This window comes from Opisthocomus hoazin, chromosome 6 (genome assembly GCF_030867145.1).
Source record: "Opisthocomus hoazin isolate bOpiHoa1 chromosome 6, bOpiHoa1.hap1, whole genome shotgun sequence".
Classification (NCBI taxonomy): domain Eukaryota; kingdom Metazoa; phylum Chordata; class Aves; order Opisthocomiformes; family Opisthocomidae; genus Opisthocomus; species Opisthocomus hoazin.
In genome coordinates this window covers 37,552,795-37,570,884 of record NC_134419.1, presented here as the reverse complement: position 1 = coordinate 37,570,884, position 18,090 = coordinate 37,552,795, and positions in this window count along the sequence as shown.

Here is an 18,090-nt window from a genome sequence, read left to right as displayed (position 1 = left end):
TTAAGCTATGGTTGACGTTTGAGAATGAGAGACAAGCAAGCAGCCCCAGTGTCTGTGCCTCTGCGCGAGCAGTGCCATGGGCAGATGAGGCTGAGCAACAGCTTTCCAGGCTAGCCCCTTCTGGCTGAGAGCTATCTGGAAATGATCGTATTTTTGGAGCAGGGCAGCGAAAATAGCCTAGCAGGCACACCCCCTTTCCCAGGATACGTTTGAAGTTTGAGGTGGCAAGACAAGCAAGCAGCCCCAGTGTCTGTGCCTCTGTGCGAGCAGTGCCATGGGCAGATGAGGCTGAGCAACAGCTTTCCAGGCTAGTCCCTTCTGGCTGACAGCTATCTGCAGACGTTCGCATTTTGGGAGCAGGGCTGCCGGTGGGGGCCGGCACGGCCCACCTAAGCTACTTTTGAAGTTTGAGGTGGCAAGACAAGCAAGCAGCCCCAGTGTCTGTGCCTCTGTGCTATCAGTGCCATGGGCAGATGAGGCTGAGCAACAGCTTTCCAGGCTCGCCCCTTCTGGGTGACATCAATTTGCAGACGTTCGCATTTTCGGAGCAGGGCTGCCAAACTAGACTAGCAGGTACCCCCCTTTCTCAGGGTACGTCTGAAGGCTGAGGTGGGAAGACAAGTAAGCAGCCCCAGTCTCTGTGCCTCTGTGCGAGCAGTGCCATGGGCAGATGAGGCAGAGCAACAGCTTTCCAGGCTAGCCCCTTCTGGCTGACAGCCATCTGCAGACGTTCGCATTTACAGGTCAGGGCTGCGAAAGTAGCCTAGCTCGTACCCCCCATTTCCCAGTTTACGTTTGAAGTTTGATGTGGCAAAACAAGCAAGCAGCCCCAGTCTCTGTGCCTCTGTGTGAGCATGGCCATGGGCAGATGAGGCAGAGCAACATCTTTCCAGGCTAGCGCTCTCTGGCTGACAGCTATCTGCAGACATTCGCATTTTCGGAGCACTGATGCGAAAGTGGCGTTGCAGGAAACCTCCGTTTCCCAGGAGACGTTTGAAGACTGAGGTGGCAAGACAAGCAAGAAGCCCCAGGCTCTGTGGCTCTGTGCGAGCAGTGCCATGGGCAGATGAGGCTGAGCATCAGGTTTCCAGGCTAGCCCCTTCTGGCTGACAGCTATCTGAAGACGTTCGCATTTTCGGAGCAGGGCTGCCGGTGGGGGCCGGCACGGCCAACCTAACCTACTTTTGAAGTTTGAGGTGGCAAGACAAGCAAGCAGCCCCAGTGTCTGTGCCTCTGTGCTATCAGTGCCATGGGCAGATGAGGCTGAGCAACAGCTTTCCAGGCTAGCCCCTTCTGGCTGACAGCTATCTGCAGACGTTCACGTTTTCAGAGCAGGGCTGTCTAAGAAGCATGGCATGGTACCCTTAAGCTATGGTTGACGTTTGAGAATGAGAGACAAGCAAGCAGCCCCAGTGTCTGTGCCTCTGCGCGAGCAGTGCCATGGGCAAATGAGGCTGAGCAACAGCTTTCCAGGCTAGCCTCTTCTGGCTGACAGCTATCTGCAGACGTTCACATTTTCGGAACGGCGCTGCCTAAGTAGCATAAGAGGCAGCACCAATATCTCAGGCTACTTTTGAAGTTTGAGGTGGCAAGACAAGCAAGCAGCCCCAGTCTCTGTGCCTCTGTGCAAGCAGTGCCATGGGCAGATGAGGCTGAGCATCAGGTTTCCAGGCTAGCCCCTTCTGGCTGACAGCTATCTGGAAATGATCGTATTTTTGGAGCAGGGCAGCGAAAATAGCCTAGCAGGCACACCCCCTTTCCCAGGATACGTTTGAAGTTTGAGGTGGCAAGACAAGCAAGCAGCCCCAGTGTCTGTGCCTCTGCGCGAGCAGTGCCATGGGCAGATGAGGCTGAGCAACAGCTTTCCAGGCTAGTCCCTTCTGGCTGACAGCTATCTGCAGACGTTCGCATTTTCGGAGCAGGGCTGCCAAACTAGACTAGCAGGTACACCCCTTTCTCAGGCTACGTCTGAAGGTTGAGGTGGGAAGACAAGCAAGCAGCCCCAGTGTCTGTGCCTCTGTGCGAGCAGTGCCATTGGCAGATGAGGCAGAGCAACAGCTTTCCAGGCTAGCCCCTTCTGGCTGACAGCCATCTGCAGACGTTTGCATTTACAGGTCAGGGCTGCGAAAGTAGCCTAGCACGTACCCCCCCATTTCCCAGTTTACCTTTGAAGTTCGATGTGGCAAAACAAGCAAGCAGCCCCAGTCTCTGTGCCTCTGTGTGAGCAGGGCCATGGGCAGATGAGGCAGAGCAACATCTTTCCTGGCTAGCGCTTTCTGGCTGACAGCTATCTGCAGACGTTCGCATTTTCGGAGCACTGATGCGAATGTGGTGTTGCATGAAACCTCCGTTTCCCAGGATACGTTTGAAGACTGAGGTGGCAAGACAAGCAAGCAGCCCCAGGCTCTGTGGCTCTGTGCGAGCAGTGCCATGGGCAAATGAGGCTGAGCAACAGCTTTCCAGGCTAGCCTCTTCTGGCTGACAGCTATCTGCAGACGTTCACGTTTTCAGAGCAGGGCTGTCTAAGAAGCATGGCATGGTACCCTTAAGCTATGGTTGACGTTTGAGAATGAGAGACAAGCAAGCAGCCCCAGTGTCTGTGCCTCTGCGCGAGCAGTGCCATGGGCAAATGAGGCTGAGCAACAGCTTTCCAGGCTAGCCTCTTCTGGCTGACAGCTATCTGCAGACGTTCACATTTTCGGAACGGCGCTGCCAAAGTAGCATAAGAGGCAGCACCAATTTCTCAGGCTACGTCTGAAGGTTGAGGTGGCAAGACAAGCAAGCAGCCCCAGTCTCTGTGCCTCTGTGCAAGCAGTGCCATGGGCAGATGAGGCTGAGCAACAGCTTTCCAGGGTAGCCTCCTCTGACTGACATCTATCTGCAAACGTTCGCACTTACAGGTCAGGGCTGCGAAAGTAGCCTAGCAGGTAACCCCATTTCCCAGTTTACGTTTGAAGTTTGATGTGGCAAAACAAGCAAGCAGCCCCAGTCTCTGTGCCTCTGTGTGAGCAGGGCCATGGGCAGATGAGGCAGAGCAACATCTTTCCAGGCTAGCGCTTTCTGGCTGACAGCTATCTGCAGACGTTCGCATTTTCGGAGCACTGATGCGAATGTGGTGTTGCATGAAACCTCCGTTTCCCAGGATACGTTTGAAGACTGAGGTGGCAAGACAAGCAAGCAGCCCCAGGCTCTGTGGCTCTGTGCGAGCAGTGCCATGGGCAGATGAGGCTGAGCATCAGCTTTCCAGGCTAGCCTCTTCTGCCTGACAGCTATCTACAGACGTTCGCATTTTCGGAGCAGGACTGCCAAACTAGCCTAGCAGGCACACACCTTTTCTCAGGCTACGTTTGAAGTTTGAGGTGGCAAGACAAGCAAGCAGCCCCATTCTCTGTGCCTCTGTGCGAGCAGTGCCATGGGCAGATGAGGCTGAGCAACAGCTTTCCAGGCTAGCCCCTTCTGGCTGACAGCTATCTGCAGACGTTCACGTTTTCGGAGCAGGGCTGTCTAAGAAGCATGGCATGGTACCCTTAAGCTATGGTTGACGTTTGAGAATGAGAGACAAGCAAGCAGCCCCAGTGTCTGTGCCTCTGCGCGAGCAGTGCCATGGGCAGATGAGGCTGAGCAACAGCTTTCCAGGCTAGCCCCTTCTGGCTGAGAGCTATCTGGAAATGATCGTATTTTTGGAGCAGGGCAGCGAAAATAGCCTAGCAGGCACACCCCCTTTCCCAGGATACGTTTGAAGTTTGAGGTGGCAAGACAAGCAAGCAGCCCCAGTGTCTGTGCCTCTGTGCGAGCAGTGCCATGGGCAGATGAGGCTGAGCAACAGCTTTCCAGGCTAGTCCCTTCTGGCTGACAGCTATCTGCAGACGTTCGCATTTTCGGAGCAGGGCTGCCAAACTAGACTAGCAGGTACCCCCACTTTCTCAGGCTACGTCTGAAGGTTGAGGTGGGAAGACAAGTAAGCAGCCCCAGTGTCTGTGCCTCTGTGCGAGCAGTGCCATTGGCAGATGAGGCAGAGCAACAGCTTTCCAGGCTAGCCCCTTCTGGCTGACAGCCATCTGCAGACGTTCGCATTTACAGGTCAGGGCTGCGAAAGTAGCCTAGCACGTACCCCCCCATTTCCCAGTTTACCTTTGAAGTTCGATGTGGCAAAACAAGCAAGCAGCCCCAGTCTCTGTGCCTCTGTGTGAGCAGGGCCATGGGCAGATGAGGCAGAGCAACATCTTTCCTGGCTAGCGCTTTCTGGCTGACAGCTATCTGCAGACGTTCGCATTTTCGGAGCACTGATGCGAATGTGGTGTTGCATGAAACCTCCGTTTCCCAGGATACGTTTGAAGACTGAGGTGGCAAGACAAGCAAGCAGCCCCAGGCTCTGTGGCTCTGTGCGAGCAGTGCCATGGGCAGATGAGGCTGAGCATCAGCTTTCCAGGCTAGCCTCTTCTGCCTGACAGCTATCTACAGACGTTCGCATTTTCGGAGCAGGACTGCCAAACTAGCCTAGCAGGCACACACCTTTTCTCAGGCTACGTTTGAAGTTTGAGGTGGCAAGACAAGCAAGCAGCCCCATTCTCTGTGCCTCTGTGCGAGCAGTGCCATGGGCAGATGAGGCTGAGCAACAGCTTTCCAGGCTAGCCCCTTCTGGCTGACAGCTATCTGCAGACGTTCACGTTTTCGGAGCAGGGCTGTCTAAGAAGCATGGCATGGTACCCTTAAGCTATGGTTGACGTTTGAGAATGAGAGACAAGCAAGCAGCCCCAGTGTCTGTGCCTCTGCGCGAGCAGTGCCATGGGCAGATGAGGCTGAGCAACAGCTTTCCAGGCTAGCCCCTTCTGGCTGAGAGCTATCTGGAAATGATCGTATTTTTGGAGCAGGGCAGCGAAAATAGCCTAGCAGGCACACCCCCTTTCCCAGGATACGTTTGAAGTTTGAGGTGGCAAGACAAGCAAGCAGCCCCAGTGTCTGTGCCTCTGTGCGAGCAGTGCCATGGGCAGATGAGGCTGAGCAACAGCTTTCCAGGCTAGTCCCTTCTGGCTGACAGCTATCTGCAGACGTTCGCATTTTCGGAGCAGGGCTGCCAAACTAGACTAGCAGGTACCCCCACTTTCTCAGGCTACGTCTGAAGGTTGAGGTGGGAAGACAAGTAAGCAGCCCCAGTCTCTGTGCCTCTGTGCGAGCAGTGCCATGTGCAGATGAGGCAGAGCAACAGCTTTCCAGGCTAGCCCCTTCTGGCTGACAGCCATCTGCAGACGTTCGCATTTACAGGTCAGGGCTGCGAAAGTAGCCTAGCACGTACCCCCCCATTTCCCAGTTTACCTTTGAAGTTCGATGTGGCAAAACAAGCAAGCAGCCCCAGTCTCTGTGCCTCTGTGTGAGCAGGGCCATGGGCAGATGAGGCAGAGCAACATCTTTCCTGGCTAGCGCTTTCTGGCTGACAGCTATCTGCAGACGTTCGCATTTTCGGAGCACTGATGCGAATGTGGTGTTGCATGAAACCTCCGTTTCCCAGGATACGTTTGAAGACTGAGGTGGCAAGACAAGCAAGCAGCCCCAGGCTCTGTGGCTCTGTGCGAGCAGTGCCATGGGCAGATGAGGCTGAGCATCAGCTTTCCAGGCTAGCCTCTTCTGGCTGACAGCTATCTGCAGACGTTCACGTTTTCAGAGCAGGGCTGTCTAAGAAGCATGGCATGGTACCCTTAAGCTATGGTTGACGTTTGAGAATGAGAGACAAGCAAGCAGCCCCAGTGTCTGTGCCTCTGCGCGAGCAGTGCCATGGGCAAATGAGGCTGAGCAACAGCTTTCCAGGCTAGCCTCTTCTGGCTGACAGCTATCTGCAGACGTTCACATTTTCGGAACGGCGCTGCCAAAGTAGCATAAGAGGCAGCACCAATTTCTCAGGCTACGTCTGAAGGTTGAGGTGGCAAGACAAGCAAGCAGCCCCAGTCTCTGTGCCTCTGTGCAAGCAGTGCCATGGGCAGATGAGGCTGAGCAACAGCTTTCCAGGGTAGCCTCCTCTGACTGACATCTATCTGCAAACGTTCGCACTTACAGGTCAGGGCTGCGAAAGTAGCCTAGCAGGTAACCCCATTTCCCAGTTTACGTTTGAAGTTTGATGTGGCAAAACAAGCAAGCAGCCCCAGTCTCTGTGCCTCTGTGTGAGCAGGGCCATGGGCAGATGAGGCAGAGCAACATCTTTCCTGGCTAGCGCTTTCTGGCTGACAGCTATCTGCAGACGTTCGCATTTTCGGAGCACTGATGCGAATGTGGTGTTGCATGAAACCTCCGTTTCCCAGGATACGTTTGAAGACTGAGGTGGCAAGACAAGCAAGCAGCCCCAGGCTCTGTGGCTCTGTGCGAGCAGTGCCATGGGCAGATGAGGCTGAGCATCAGGTTTCCAGGCTAGCCCCTTCTGGCTGACAGCTATCTGAAGACGTTCGCATTTTCGGAGCAGGACTGTCAAACTAGCCTAGCAGGCACACACCTTTTCTCAGGCTACGTTTGAAGTTTGAGGTGGCAAGACAAGCAAGCAGCCCCAGTGTCTGTGCCTCTGTGCTATCAGTGCCATGGGCAGATGAGGCTGAGCAACAGCTTTCCAGGCTAGCCCCTTCTGGCTGACAGCTATCTGCAGACGTTCACGTTTTCAGAGCAGGGCTGTCTAAGAAGCATGGCATGGTACCCTTAAGCTATGGTTGACGTTTGAGAATGAGAGACAAGCAAGCAGCCCCAGTGTCTGTGCCTCTGCGCGAGCAGTGCCATGGGCAAATGAGGCTGAGCAACAGCTTTCCAGGCTAGCCTCTTCTGGCTGACAGCTATCTGCAGACGTTCACATTTTCGGAACGGCGCTGCCAAAGTAGCATAAGAGGCAGCACCAATTTCTCAGGCTACTTTTGAAGTTTGAGGTGGCAAGACAAGCAAGCAGCCCCAGTCTCTGTGCCTCTGTGCAAGCAGTGCCATGGGCAGATGAGGCTGAGCATTAGGTTTCCAGGCTAGCCCCTTCTGGCTGACAGCTATCTGGAAATGATCGTATTTTTGGAGCAGGGCAGCGAAAATAGCCTAGCAGGCACACCCCCTTTCCCAGGATACGTTTGAAGTTTGAGGTGGCAAGACAAGCAAGCAGCCCCAGTGTCTGTGCCTCTGCGCGAGCAGTGCCATGGGCAGATGAGGCTGAGCAACAGCTTTCCAGGCTAGTCCCTTCTGGCTGACAGCTATCTGCAGACGTTCGCATTTTCGGAGCAGGGCTGCCAAACTAGACTAGCAGGTACACCCCTTTCTCAGGCTACGTCTGAAGGTTGAGGTGGGAAGACAAGCAAGCAGCCCCAGTGTCTGTGCCTCTGTGCGAGCAGTGCCATTGGCAGATGAGGCAGAGCAACAGCTTTCCAGGCTAGCCTCTTCTGGCTGACAGCCATCTGCAGACGTTCGCATTTACAGGTCAGGGCTGCGAAAGTAGCCTAGCACGTACCCCCCATTTCCCAGTTTACCTTTGAAGTTCGATGTGGCAAAACAAGCAAGCAGCCCCAGTCTCTGTGCCTCTGTGTGAGCAGGGCCATGGGCAGATGAGGCAGAGCAACATCTTTCCAGGCTAGCGCTTTCTGGCTGACAGCTATCTGCAGACGTTCGCATTTTCGGAGCACTGATGCGAATGTGGTGTTGCATGAAACCTCCGTTTCCCAGGATACGTTTGAAGACTGAGGTGGCAAGACAAGCAAGCAGCCCCAGGCTCTGTGGCTCTGTGCGAGCAGTGCCATGGGCAGATGAGGCTGAGCATCAGCTTTCCAGGCTAGCCCCTTCTGGCTGACAGCTATCTGCAGACGTTCACGTTTTCAGAGCAGGGCTGTCTAAGAAGCATGGCATGGTACCCTTAAGCTATGGTTGACGTTTGAGAATGAGAGACAAGCAAGCAGCCCCAGTGTCTGTGCCTCTGCGCGAGCAGTGCCATGGGCAAATGAGGTTGAGCAACAGCTTTCCAGGCTAGCCTCTTCTGGCTGACAGCTATCTGCAGACGTTCACATTTTCGGAACGGCGCTGCCAAAGTAGCATAAGAGGCAGCACCAATTTCTCAGGCTACGTTTGAAGTTTGAGGTGGCAAGACAAGCAAGCAGCCCCAGTCTCTGTGCCTCTGTGCAAGCAGTGCCATGGGCAGATGAGGCTGAGCAACAGCTTTCCAGGCTAGCCCCTTCTGGCTGACAGCTATCTGGAAATGTTCGTATTTTTGGAGCAGGGCAGCGAAAATAGCCTAGCAGGTACCCCCCCTTTCTCAGGCTACGTCTGAAGGTTGAGGTGGCAAGACAAGCAAGCAGCCCCAGTCTCTGTGCCTCTGTGCGAGCAGTGCCATGGGCAGATGAGGCTGAGCAACAGTTTTCCAGGGTAGCCTCCTCTGGCTGACAGCTATCTGCAAACGTTCGCATTTACAGGTCAGGGCTGCGAAAGTAGCCTAGCAGGTAACCCCATTTCCCAGTTTACGTTTGAAGTTTGATGTGGCAAAACAAGCAAGCAGCCCCAGTCTCTGTGCCTCTGTGTGAGCAGGGCCATGGGCAGATGAGGCAGAGCAACATCTTTCCTGGCTAGCACTTTCTGGCTGACAGCTATCTGCAGACGTTCGCATTTTCGGAGCACTGATGCGAATGTGGTGTTGCATGAAACCTCCGTTTCCCAGGATACGTTTGAAGACTGAGGTGGCAAGACAAGCAACCAGCCCCAGGCTCTGTGGCTCTGTGCGAGCAGTGCCATGGGCAGATGAGGCTGAGCATCAGCTTTCCAGGCTAGCCTCTTCTGCCTGACAGCTATCTGCAGACGTTCGCATTTTTGGAGCAGGACTGCCAAACTAGCCTAGCAGGCACACACCTTTTCTCAGGCTACGTTTCAAGTTTGAGGTGGCAAGACAAGCAAGCAGCCCCAGTGTCTGTGCCTCTGTGCTATCAGTGCCATGGGCAGATGAGGCTGAGCAACAGCTTTCCAGGCTAGCCCCTTCTGGGTGACATCAATTTGCAGACGTTCGCATTTTCGGAGCAGGGCTGCCAAACTAGACTAGCAGGTACCCCCCTTTCTCAGGCTACGTCTGAAGGCTGAGGTGGGAAGACAAGTAAGCAGCCCCAGTCTCTGTGCCTCTGTGCGAGCAGTGCCATGGGCAGATGAGGCTGAGCAACAGCTTTCCAGGCTAGCCCCTTCTGGCTGACAGCCATCTGCAGACGTTCGCATTTACAGGTCAGGGCTGCGAAAGTAGCCTAGCTCGTACCCCCCATTTCCCAGTTTACCTTTGAAGTTTGATGTGGCAAAACAAGCAAGCAGCCCCAGTCTCTATGCCTCTGTGTGAGCAGGGCCATGGGCAGATGAGGCAGAGCAACATCTTTCCAGGCTAGCCCTCTCTGGCTGACAGCTATCTGCAGACATTCGCATTTTCGGAGCACTGATGCGAAAGTGGCGTTGCAGGAAACCTCCGTTTCCCAGGACACATTTTAAGACTGAGGTGGCAAGACAAGCAAGAAGCCCCAGGCTCTGTGGCTCTGTGCGAGCAGTGCCATGGGCAGATGAGGCTGAGCATCAGGTTTCCAGGCTAGCCCCTTCTGGCTGACAGCTATCTGAAGACGTTCGCATTTTCGGAGCAGGGCTGCCGGTGGGGGCCGGCACGGCCAACCTAACCTACTTTTGAAGTTTGAGGTGGCAAGACAAGCAAGCAGCCCCAGTGTCTGTGCCTCTGTGCTATCAGTGCCATGGGCAGATGAGGCTGAGCAACAGCTTTCCAGGCTAGCCCCTTCTGGCTGACAGCTATCTGCAGACGTTCACGTTTTCAGAGCAGGGCTGTCTAAGAAGCATGGCATGGTACCCTTAAGCTATGGTTGACGTTTGAGAATGAGAGACAAGCAAGCAGCCCCAGTGTCTGTGCCTCTGCGCGAGCAGTGCCATGGGCAAATGAGGCTGAGCAACAACTTTCCAGGCTAGCCCCTTCTGGCTGACAGCTATCTGGAAATGTTCGTTTTTTTGGAGCAGGGCAGCGAAAATAGCCTAGCAGGCAAACCCCCTTTCCCAGGATACGTTTGAAGTTTGAGGTGGCAAGACAAGCAAGCAGCCCCAGTCTCTGTGCCTCTGTGCGAGCAGTGCCATGGGCAGATGAGGCTGAGCAACAGCTTTCCAGGCTAGTCCCTTCTGGCTGACAGCTATCTGCAGACGTTCGCATTTTCGGAGCAGGGCTGCCAAACTAGACTAGCAGGTACCCCCCCTTTCTCAGGCTACGTCTGAAGGTTGAGGTGGGAAGACAAGTAAGCAGCCCCAGTCTCTGTGCCTCTGTGCGAGCAGTGCCATGGGCAGATGAGGCTGAGCAACAGCTTTCCAGGCTAGCCCCTTCTGGCTGACAGCCATCTGCAGACGTTCGCATTTTCGGAGCAGGGCTGCCAAACTAGACTAGCAGGTACCCCCCTTTCTCAGGCTACGTCTGAAGGTTGAGGTGGGAAGACAAGTAAGCAGCCCCAGTGTCTGTGCCTCTGTGCGAGCAGTGCCATGGGCAGATGAGGCAGAGCAACAGCTTTCCAGGCTAGCCCCTTCTGGCTGACAGCCATCTGCAGACGTTCGCATTTACAGGTCAGGGCTGCGAAAGTAGCCTAGCACGTACCCCCCATTTCCCAGTTTACCTTTGAAGTTTGATGTGGCAAAACAAGCAAGCAGCCCCAGTCTCTGTGCCTCTGTGTGAGCAGGGCCATGGGCAGATGAGGCAGAGCAACATCTTTCCAGGCTAGCGCTATCTGGCTGACAGCTATCTGCAGACGTTCGCATTTTCGGAGCACTGATGCGAATGTGGTGTTGCAGGAAACCTCCGTTTTCCAGGATACGTTTGAAGACTGAGGTGGCAAGACAAGCAAGCAGCCCCAGTCTCTGTGCCTCTGTGCGAGCAGTGCCATGGGCAGATGAGGTTGAGCAACAACTTTCCAGCCTAGCCTCTTCTGGCTGACAGCTATCTGCAGACGTTCGCATTTTCGGAGCAGGGCGGCAAAAGTAGCCCAGCAGGCAGCTTCCCTTTCCAAGGTTACGTTTGAAGTCTGAGGTGGCAAGACAAGCAAGCAGTCCCAGTGTCTGTGCCTCTGTGCGAGCAGTGCCCTGGGCAGAGGAGGCTCAGCAACAGCTTTCCAGGCTAGCCCCTTCTGGCTGACAGCTATCTGCAGACGTTCACGTTTTCAGAGCAGGGGTGTCTAAGAAGCATGGCATGGTACCCTTAAGCTATGGTTGACGTTTGAGAATGAGAGACAAGCAAGCAGCCCCAGTCTCTGTGTCTCTGTGTGAGCAGGGCCATGGGCAGATGAGGCAGAGCAACATCTTTCCAGGCTAGCGCTCTCTGGCTGACAGCTATCTGCAGACATTCGCATTTTCGGAGCACTGATGCGAAAGTGGCGTTGCAGGAAAACTCCGTTTGCCAGGACACGTTTGAAGACTGAGGTGGCAAGACAAGCAAGAAGCCCCAGGCTCTGTGGCTCTGTGCGAGCAGTGCCATGGGCAGATGAGGCTGAGCATCAGGTTTCCAGGCTAGCCCCTTCTGGCTGACAGCTATCTGCAGACGTTCACATTTTCGGAGCAGGGCTGCCGGTGGGGGCCGGCACGGCCATCCTAACCTACTTTTTAAGTTTGAGGTGCCAAGACAAGCAAGCAGCCCCGGTCTCTGTGCCTCTGTGCTATCAGTGCCATGGGCAGATGAGGCAGAGCAACAGCTTTCCAGGCTAGCCCCTTCTGGTTGACAGCTATCTGCAGACGTTCACGTTTTCAGAGCAGGGCTGTCTAAGAAGCATGGCATGGTACCCTTAAGCTATGGTTGACGTTTGAGAATGAGAGACAAGCAAGCAGCCCCAGTGTCTGTGCCTCTGCGCGAGCAGTGCCATGGGCAAATGAGGCTGAGCAACAGCTTTCCAGGCTAGCCTCTTCTGGCTGACAGCTATCTGCAGACGTTCACATTTTCGGAACGGCGCTGCCAAAGTAGCATAAGAGGCAGCACCAATTTCTCAGGCTACTTTTGAAGTTTGAGGTGGCAAGACAAGCAAGCAGCCCCAGTCTCTGTGCCTCTGTGCAAGCAGTGCCATGGGCAGATGAGGCTGAGCAACAGCTTTCCAGGCTAGCCCCTTCTGGCTGACAGCTATCTGGAAATGTTCGTTTTTTTGGAGCAGGGCAGCGAAAATAGCCTAGCAGGCACACCCCCTTTCCCAGGATACGTTTGAAGTTTGAGGTGGCAAGACAAGCAAGCAGCCCCAGTCTCTGTGCCTCTGTGCGAGCAGTGCCATGGGCAGATGAGGCTGAGCAACAGCTTTCCAGGCTAGTCCCTTCTGGCTGACAGCTATCTGCAGACGTTCGCATTTTCGGAGCAGGGCTGCCAAACTAGACTAGCAGGTACCCCCCCTTTCTCAGGCTACGTCTGAAGGTTGAGGTGGGAAGACAAGTAAGCAGCCCCAGTCTCTGTGCCTCTGTGCGAGCAGTGCCATGGGCAGATGAGGCTGAGCAACAGCTTTCCAGGCTAGCCCCTTCTGGCTGACAGCCATCTGCAGACGTTCGCATTTTCGGAGCAGGGCTGCCAAACTAGACTAGCAGGTACCCCCCTTTCTCAGGCTACGTGTGAAGGTTGAGGTGGGAAGACAAGTAAGCAGCCCCAGTGTCTGTGCCTCTGTGCGAGCAGTGCCATGGGCAGATGAGGCAGAGCAACAGCTTTCCAGGCTAGCCCCTTCTGGCTGACAGCCATCTGCAGACGTTCGCATTTTCAGAGAAGGGCTGCCGGTGGGGGCCGGCACGGCCCACCTATGATACTTTTGAACTTTGAGGTGGCAAGACAAGCAAGCAGCCCCAGTCTCTGTGCCTCTGTGCGAGCAGTGCCATGGGCAGATGAGACTGAGCAACAGTTTTCCAGGGTAGCCTCTTCTGGCTGACAGCCATCTGCAGACGTTCGCATTCACTGGTCAGGGCTGCGAAAGTAGCCTAGCAGGTAACCCCATTTCCCAGTTTACGTTTGAAGTTTGATGTGGCAAAACAAGCAAGCAGTCCCAGTCTCTGTGCCTCTGTGCTATCAGTGCCATGGGCAGATGAGGCTGAGCAACAGCTTTCCAGGCTAGCCCCTTCTGGCTGACAGCTATCTGCAGACGTTCACGTTTTCAGAGCAGGGGTGTCTAAGAAGCATGGCATGGTACCCTTAAGCTATGGTTGACGTTTGAGAATGAGAGACAAGCAAGCAGCCCCAGTGTCTGTGCCTCTGCGCGAGCAGTGCCATGGGCAAATGAGGCTGAGCAACAGCTTTCCAGGCTAGCCTCTTCTGGCTGACAGCTATCTGCAGACGTTCACATTTTCGGAACGGCGCTGCCAAAGTAGCATAAGAGGCAGCACCAATTTCTCAGGCTACGTTTGAAGTTTGAGGTGGCAAGACAAGCAAGCAGCCCCAGTCTCTGTGCCTCTGTGCAAGCAGGGCCATGGGCAGATGAGGCAGAGCAACATCTTTCCAGGCTAGCGCTTTCTGGCTGACAGCTATCTGCAGACGTTCGCATTTTCGGAGCACTGATGCGAATGTGGTGTTGCATGAAACCTCCGTTTCCCAGGATACGTTTGAAGACTAGAGGTGGCAAGACAAGCAAGCAGCCCCAGTCTCTGTGGCTCTGTGCGAGCAGTGCCATGGGCAGATGAGGTTGAGCAACAGCTTTCCAGGCTAGCCTCTTCTGGCTGACAGCTATCTGCAGACGTTCACGTTTTCAGAGCAGGGCTGTCTAAGAAGCATGGCATGGTACCCTTAAGCTATGGTTGACGTTTGAGAATGAGAGACAAGCAAGCAGCCCCAGTCTCTGTGTCTCTGTGTGAGCAGGGCCATGGGCAGATGAGGCAGAGCAACATCATTTCCAGGCTAGCGCTCTCTGGCTGACAGCTATCTGCAGACATTCGCATTTTCGGAGCACTGATGCGAAAGTGGCGTTGCAGGAAACCTCCGTTTCCCAGGACACGTTTGAAGACTGAGGTGGCAAGACAAGCAAGAAGCCCCAGGCTCTGTGGCTCTGTGCGAGCAGTGCCATGGGCAGATGAGGCTGAGCATCAGGTTTCCAGGCTAGCCCCTTCTGGCTGACAGCTATCTGCAGACGTTCACGTTTTCAGAGCAGGGCTGCCAAACTAGACTAGCAGGTACCCCCCCTTTCTCAGGCTACGTCTGAAGGTTGAGGTGGGAAGACAAGTAAGCAGCCCCAGTCTCTGTGCCTCTGTGCGAGCAGTGCCATGGGCAGATGAGGCTGAGCAACAGCTTTCCAGGCTAGCCCCTTCTGGCTGACAGCCATCTGCAGACGTTCGCATTTTCGGAGCAGGGCTGCCAAACTAGACTAGCAGGTACCCCCCTTTCTCAGGCTACGTCTGAAGGTTGAGGTGGGAAGACAAGTAAGCAGCCCCAGTGTCTGTGCCTCTGTGCGAGCAGTGCCATGGGCAGATGAGGCAGAGCAACAGCTTTCCAGGCTAGCCCCTTCTGGCTGACAGCCATCTGCAGACGTTCGCATTTTCAGAGAAGGGCTGCCGGTGGGGGCCGGCACGGCCCACCTATGATACTTTTGAACTTTGAGGTGGCAAGACAAGCAAGCAGCCCCAGTCTCTGTGCCTCTGTGCAAGCAGTGCCATGGGCAGATGAGACTGAGCAACAGTTTTCCAGGGTAGCCTCTTCTGGCTGACAGCCATCTGCAGACGTTCGCATTCACTGGTCAGGGCTGCGAAAGTAGCCTAGCAGGTAACCCCATTTCCCAGTTTACGTTTGAAGTTTGATGTGGCAAAACAAGCAAGCAGTCCCAGTCTCTGTGCCTCTGTGCTATCAGTGCCATGGGCAGATGAGGCTGAGCAACAGCTTTCCAGGCTAGCCCCTTCTGGCTGACAGCTATCTGCAGACGTTCACGTTTTCAGAGCAGGGGTGTCTAAGAAGCATGGCATGGTACCCTTAAGCTATGGTTGACGTTTGAGAATGAGAGACAAGCAAACAGCCCCAGTGTCTGTGCCTCTGCGCGAGCAGTGCCATGGGCAAATGAGGCTGAGCAACAGCTTTCCAGGCTAGCCTCTTCTGGCTGACAGCTATCTGCAGACGTTCACATTTTCGGAACGGCGCTGCCAAAGTAGCATAAGAGGCAGCACCAATTTCTCAGGCTAGGTTTGAAGTTTGAGGTGGCAAGACAAGCAAGCAGCCCCAGTCTCTGTGCCTCTGTGCAAGCAGTGCCATGGGCAGATGAGGCAGAGCAACAGCTTTCCAGGCTAGCCCCTTCTGGCTGACAGCCATCTGCAGACGTTCGCATTTACAGGTCAGGGCTGCGAAAGTAGCCTAGCACGTACCCCCCATTTCCCAGTTTACCTTTGAAGTTTGATGTGGCAAAACAAGCAAGCAGCCCCAGTCTCTGTGCCTCTGTGTGAGCAGGGCCATGGGCAGATGAGGCAGAGCAACATCTTTCCTGGCTAGCGCTTTCTGGCTGACAGCTATCTGCAGACGTTCGCATTTTCGGAGCACTGATGCGAAAGTGGCGTTGCAGGAAACCTCCGTTTCCCAGGACACGTTTGAAGACTGAGGTGGCAAGACAAGCAAGAAGCCCCAGGCTCTGTGGCTCTGTGCGAGCAGTGCCATGGGCAGATGAGGCTGAGCATCAGGTTTCCAGGCTAGCCCCTTCTGGCTGACAGCTATCTGCAGACGTTCACGTTTTCAGAGCAGGGCTGTCTAAGAAGCATGGCATGGTACACTTAAGCTATGGTTGACGTTTGAGAATGAGAGACAAGCAAGCAGCCCCAGTCTCTGTGTCTCTGTGTGAGCAGGGCCATGGGCAGATGAGGCAGAGCAACATCATTTCCAGGCTAGCGCTCTCTGGCTGACAGCTATCTGCAGACATTCGCATTTTCGGAGCACTGATGCGAAAGTGGCGTTGCAGGAAACCTCCGTTTCCCAGGACACGTTTGAAGACTGAGGTGGCAAGACAAGCAAGAAGCCCCAGGCTCTGTGGCTCTGTGCGAGCAGTGCCATGGGCAGATGAGGCTGAGCATCAGGTTTCCAGGCTAGCCCCTTCTGGCTGACAGCTATCTGCAGACGTTCACGTTTTCAGAGCAGGGCTGTCTAAGAAGCATGGCATGGTACCCTTAAGCTATGGTTGACGTTTGAGAATGAGAGACAAGCAAGCAGCCCCAGTGTCTGTGCCTCTGCGCGAGCAGTGCCATGGGCAAATGAGGCTGAGCAACAGCTTTCCAGGCTAGCCTCTTCTGGCTGACAGCTATCTGCAGACGTTCACATTTTCGGAACGGCGCTGCCAAAGTAGCATAAGAGGCAGCACCAATTTCTCAGGCTACGTTTGAAGTTTGAGGTGGCAAGACAAGCAAGCAGCCCCAGTCTCTGTGCCTCTGTGCAAGCAGTGCCATGGGCAGATGAGGCTGAGCAACAGCTTTCCAGCCTAGCCCCTTCTGGCTGACAGCTATCTGGAAATGTTCGTATTTTTGGAGCAGGGCAGCGAAAATAGCCTAGCAGGCACACCCCCTTTCCCAGGATACGTTTGAAGTTTGAGGTGGCAAGACAAGCAAGCAGCCCCAGTCTCTGTGCCTCTGTGCGAGCAGTGCCATGGGCAGATGAGGCTGAGCAACAGCTTTCCAGGCTAGTCCCTTCTGGCTGACACCTATCTGCAGACTTTCGCATTTTCGGAGCAGGGCTGCCAAACTAGACTAGCAGGTACCCCCCCTTTCTCAGGCTACGTCTGAAGGTTGAGGTGGGAAGACAAGTAAGCAGCCCCAGTCTCTGTGCCTCTGTGCGAGCAGTGCCATGGGCAGATGAGGCTGAGCAAGAGCTTTCCAGGCTAGCCCCTTCTGGCTGACAGCCATCTGCAGACGTTCGCATTTTCGGAGCAGGGCTGCCAAACTAGACTAGCAGGTACCCCCCTTTCTCAGGCTACGTCTGAAGGTTGAGGTGGGAAGACAAGTAAGCAGCCCCAGTGTCTGTGCCTCTGTGCGAGCAGTGCCATGGGCAGATGAGGCAGAGCAACAGCTTTCCAGGCTAGCCCCTTTTGGCTGACAGCCATCTGCAGACGTTCGCATTTTCAGAGAAGGGCTGCCGGTGGGGGCCGGCACGGCCCACCTATGATACTTTTGAACTTTGAGGTGGCAAGACAAGCAAGCAGCCCCAGTCTCTGTGCCTCTGTGCGAGCAGTGCCATGGGCAGATGAGACTGAGCAACAGTTTTCCAGGGTAGCCTCTTCTGGCTGACAGCCATCTGCAGACGTTCGCATTCACTGGTCAGGGCTGCGAAAGTAGCCTAGCAGGTAACCCCATTTCCCAGTTTACGTTTGAAGTTTGATGTGGCAAAACAAGCAAGCAGTCCCAGTCTCTGTGCCTCTGTGCTATCAGTGCCATGGGCAGATGAGGCTGAGCAACAGCTTTCCAGGCTAGCCCCTTCTGGCTGACAGCTATCTGCAGACGTTCACGTTTTCAGAGTAGGGGTGTCTAAGAAGCATGGCATGGTACCCTTAAGCTATGGTTGACGTTTGAGAATGAGAGACAAGCAAGCAGCCCCAGTGTCTGTGCCTCTGCGCGAGCAGTGCCATGGGCAAATGAGGCTGAGCAAAAGCTTTCCAGGCTAGCCTCTTCTGGCTGACAGCTATCTGCAGACGTTCACATTTTCGGAACGGCGCTGCCAAAGTAGCATAAGAGGCAGCACCAATTTCTCAGGCTACGTTTGAAGTTTGAGGTGGCAAGACAAGCAAGCAGCCCCAGTCTCTGTGCCTCTGTGCAAGCAGTGCCATGGGCAGATGAGGCTGAGCAACAGCTTTCCAGGCTAGCCCCTTCTGGCTGACAGCCATCTGCAGACGTTCGCATTTACAGGTCAGGGCTGCGAAAGTAGCCTAGCACGTACCCCCCATTTCCCAGTTTACCTTTGAAGTTTGATGTGGCAAAACAAGCAAGCAGCCCCAGTCTCTGTGCCTCTGTGTGAGCAGGGCCATGGGCAGATGAGGCAGAGCAACATCTTTCCAGGCTAGCGCTTTCTGGCTGACAGCTATCTGCAGACGTTCTCATTTTCGGAGCACTGATGCGAATGTGGTGTTGCATGAAACCTCCGTTTCCCAGGATACGTTTGAAGACTAGAGGTGGCAAGACAAGCAAGCA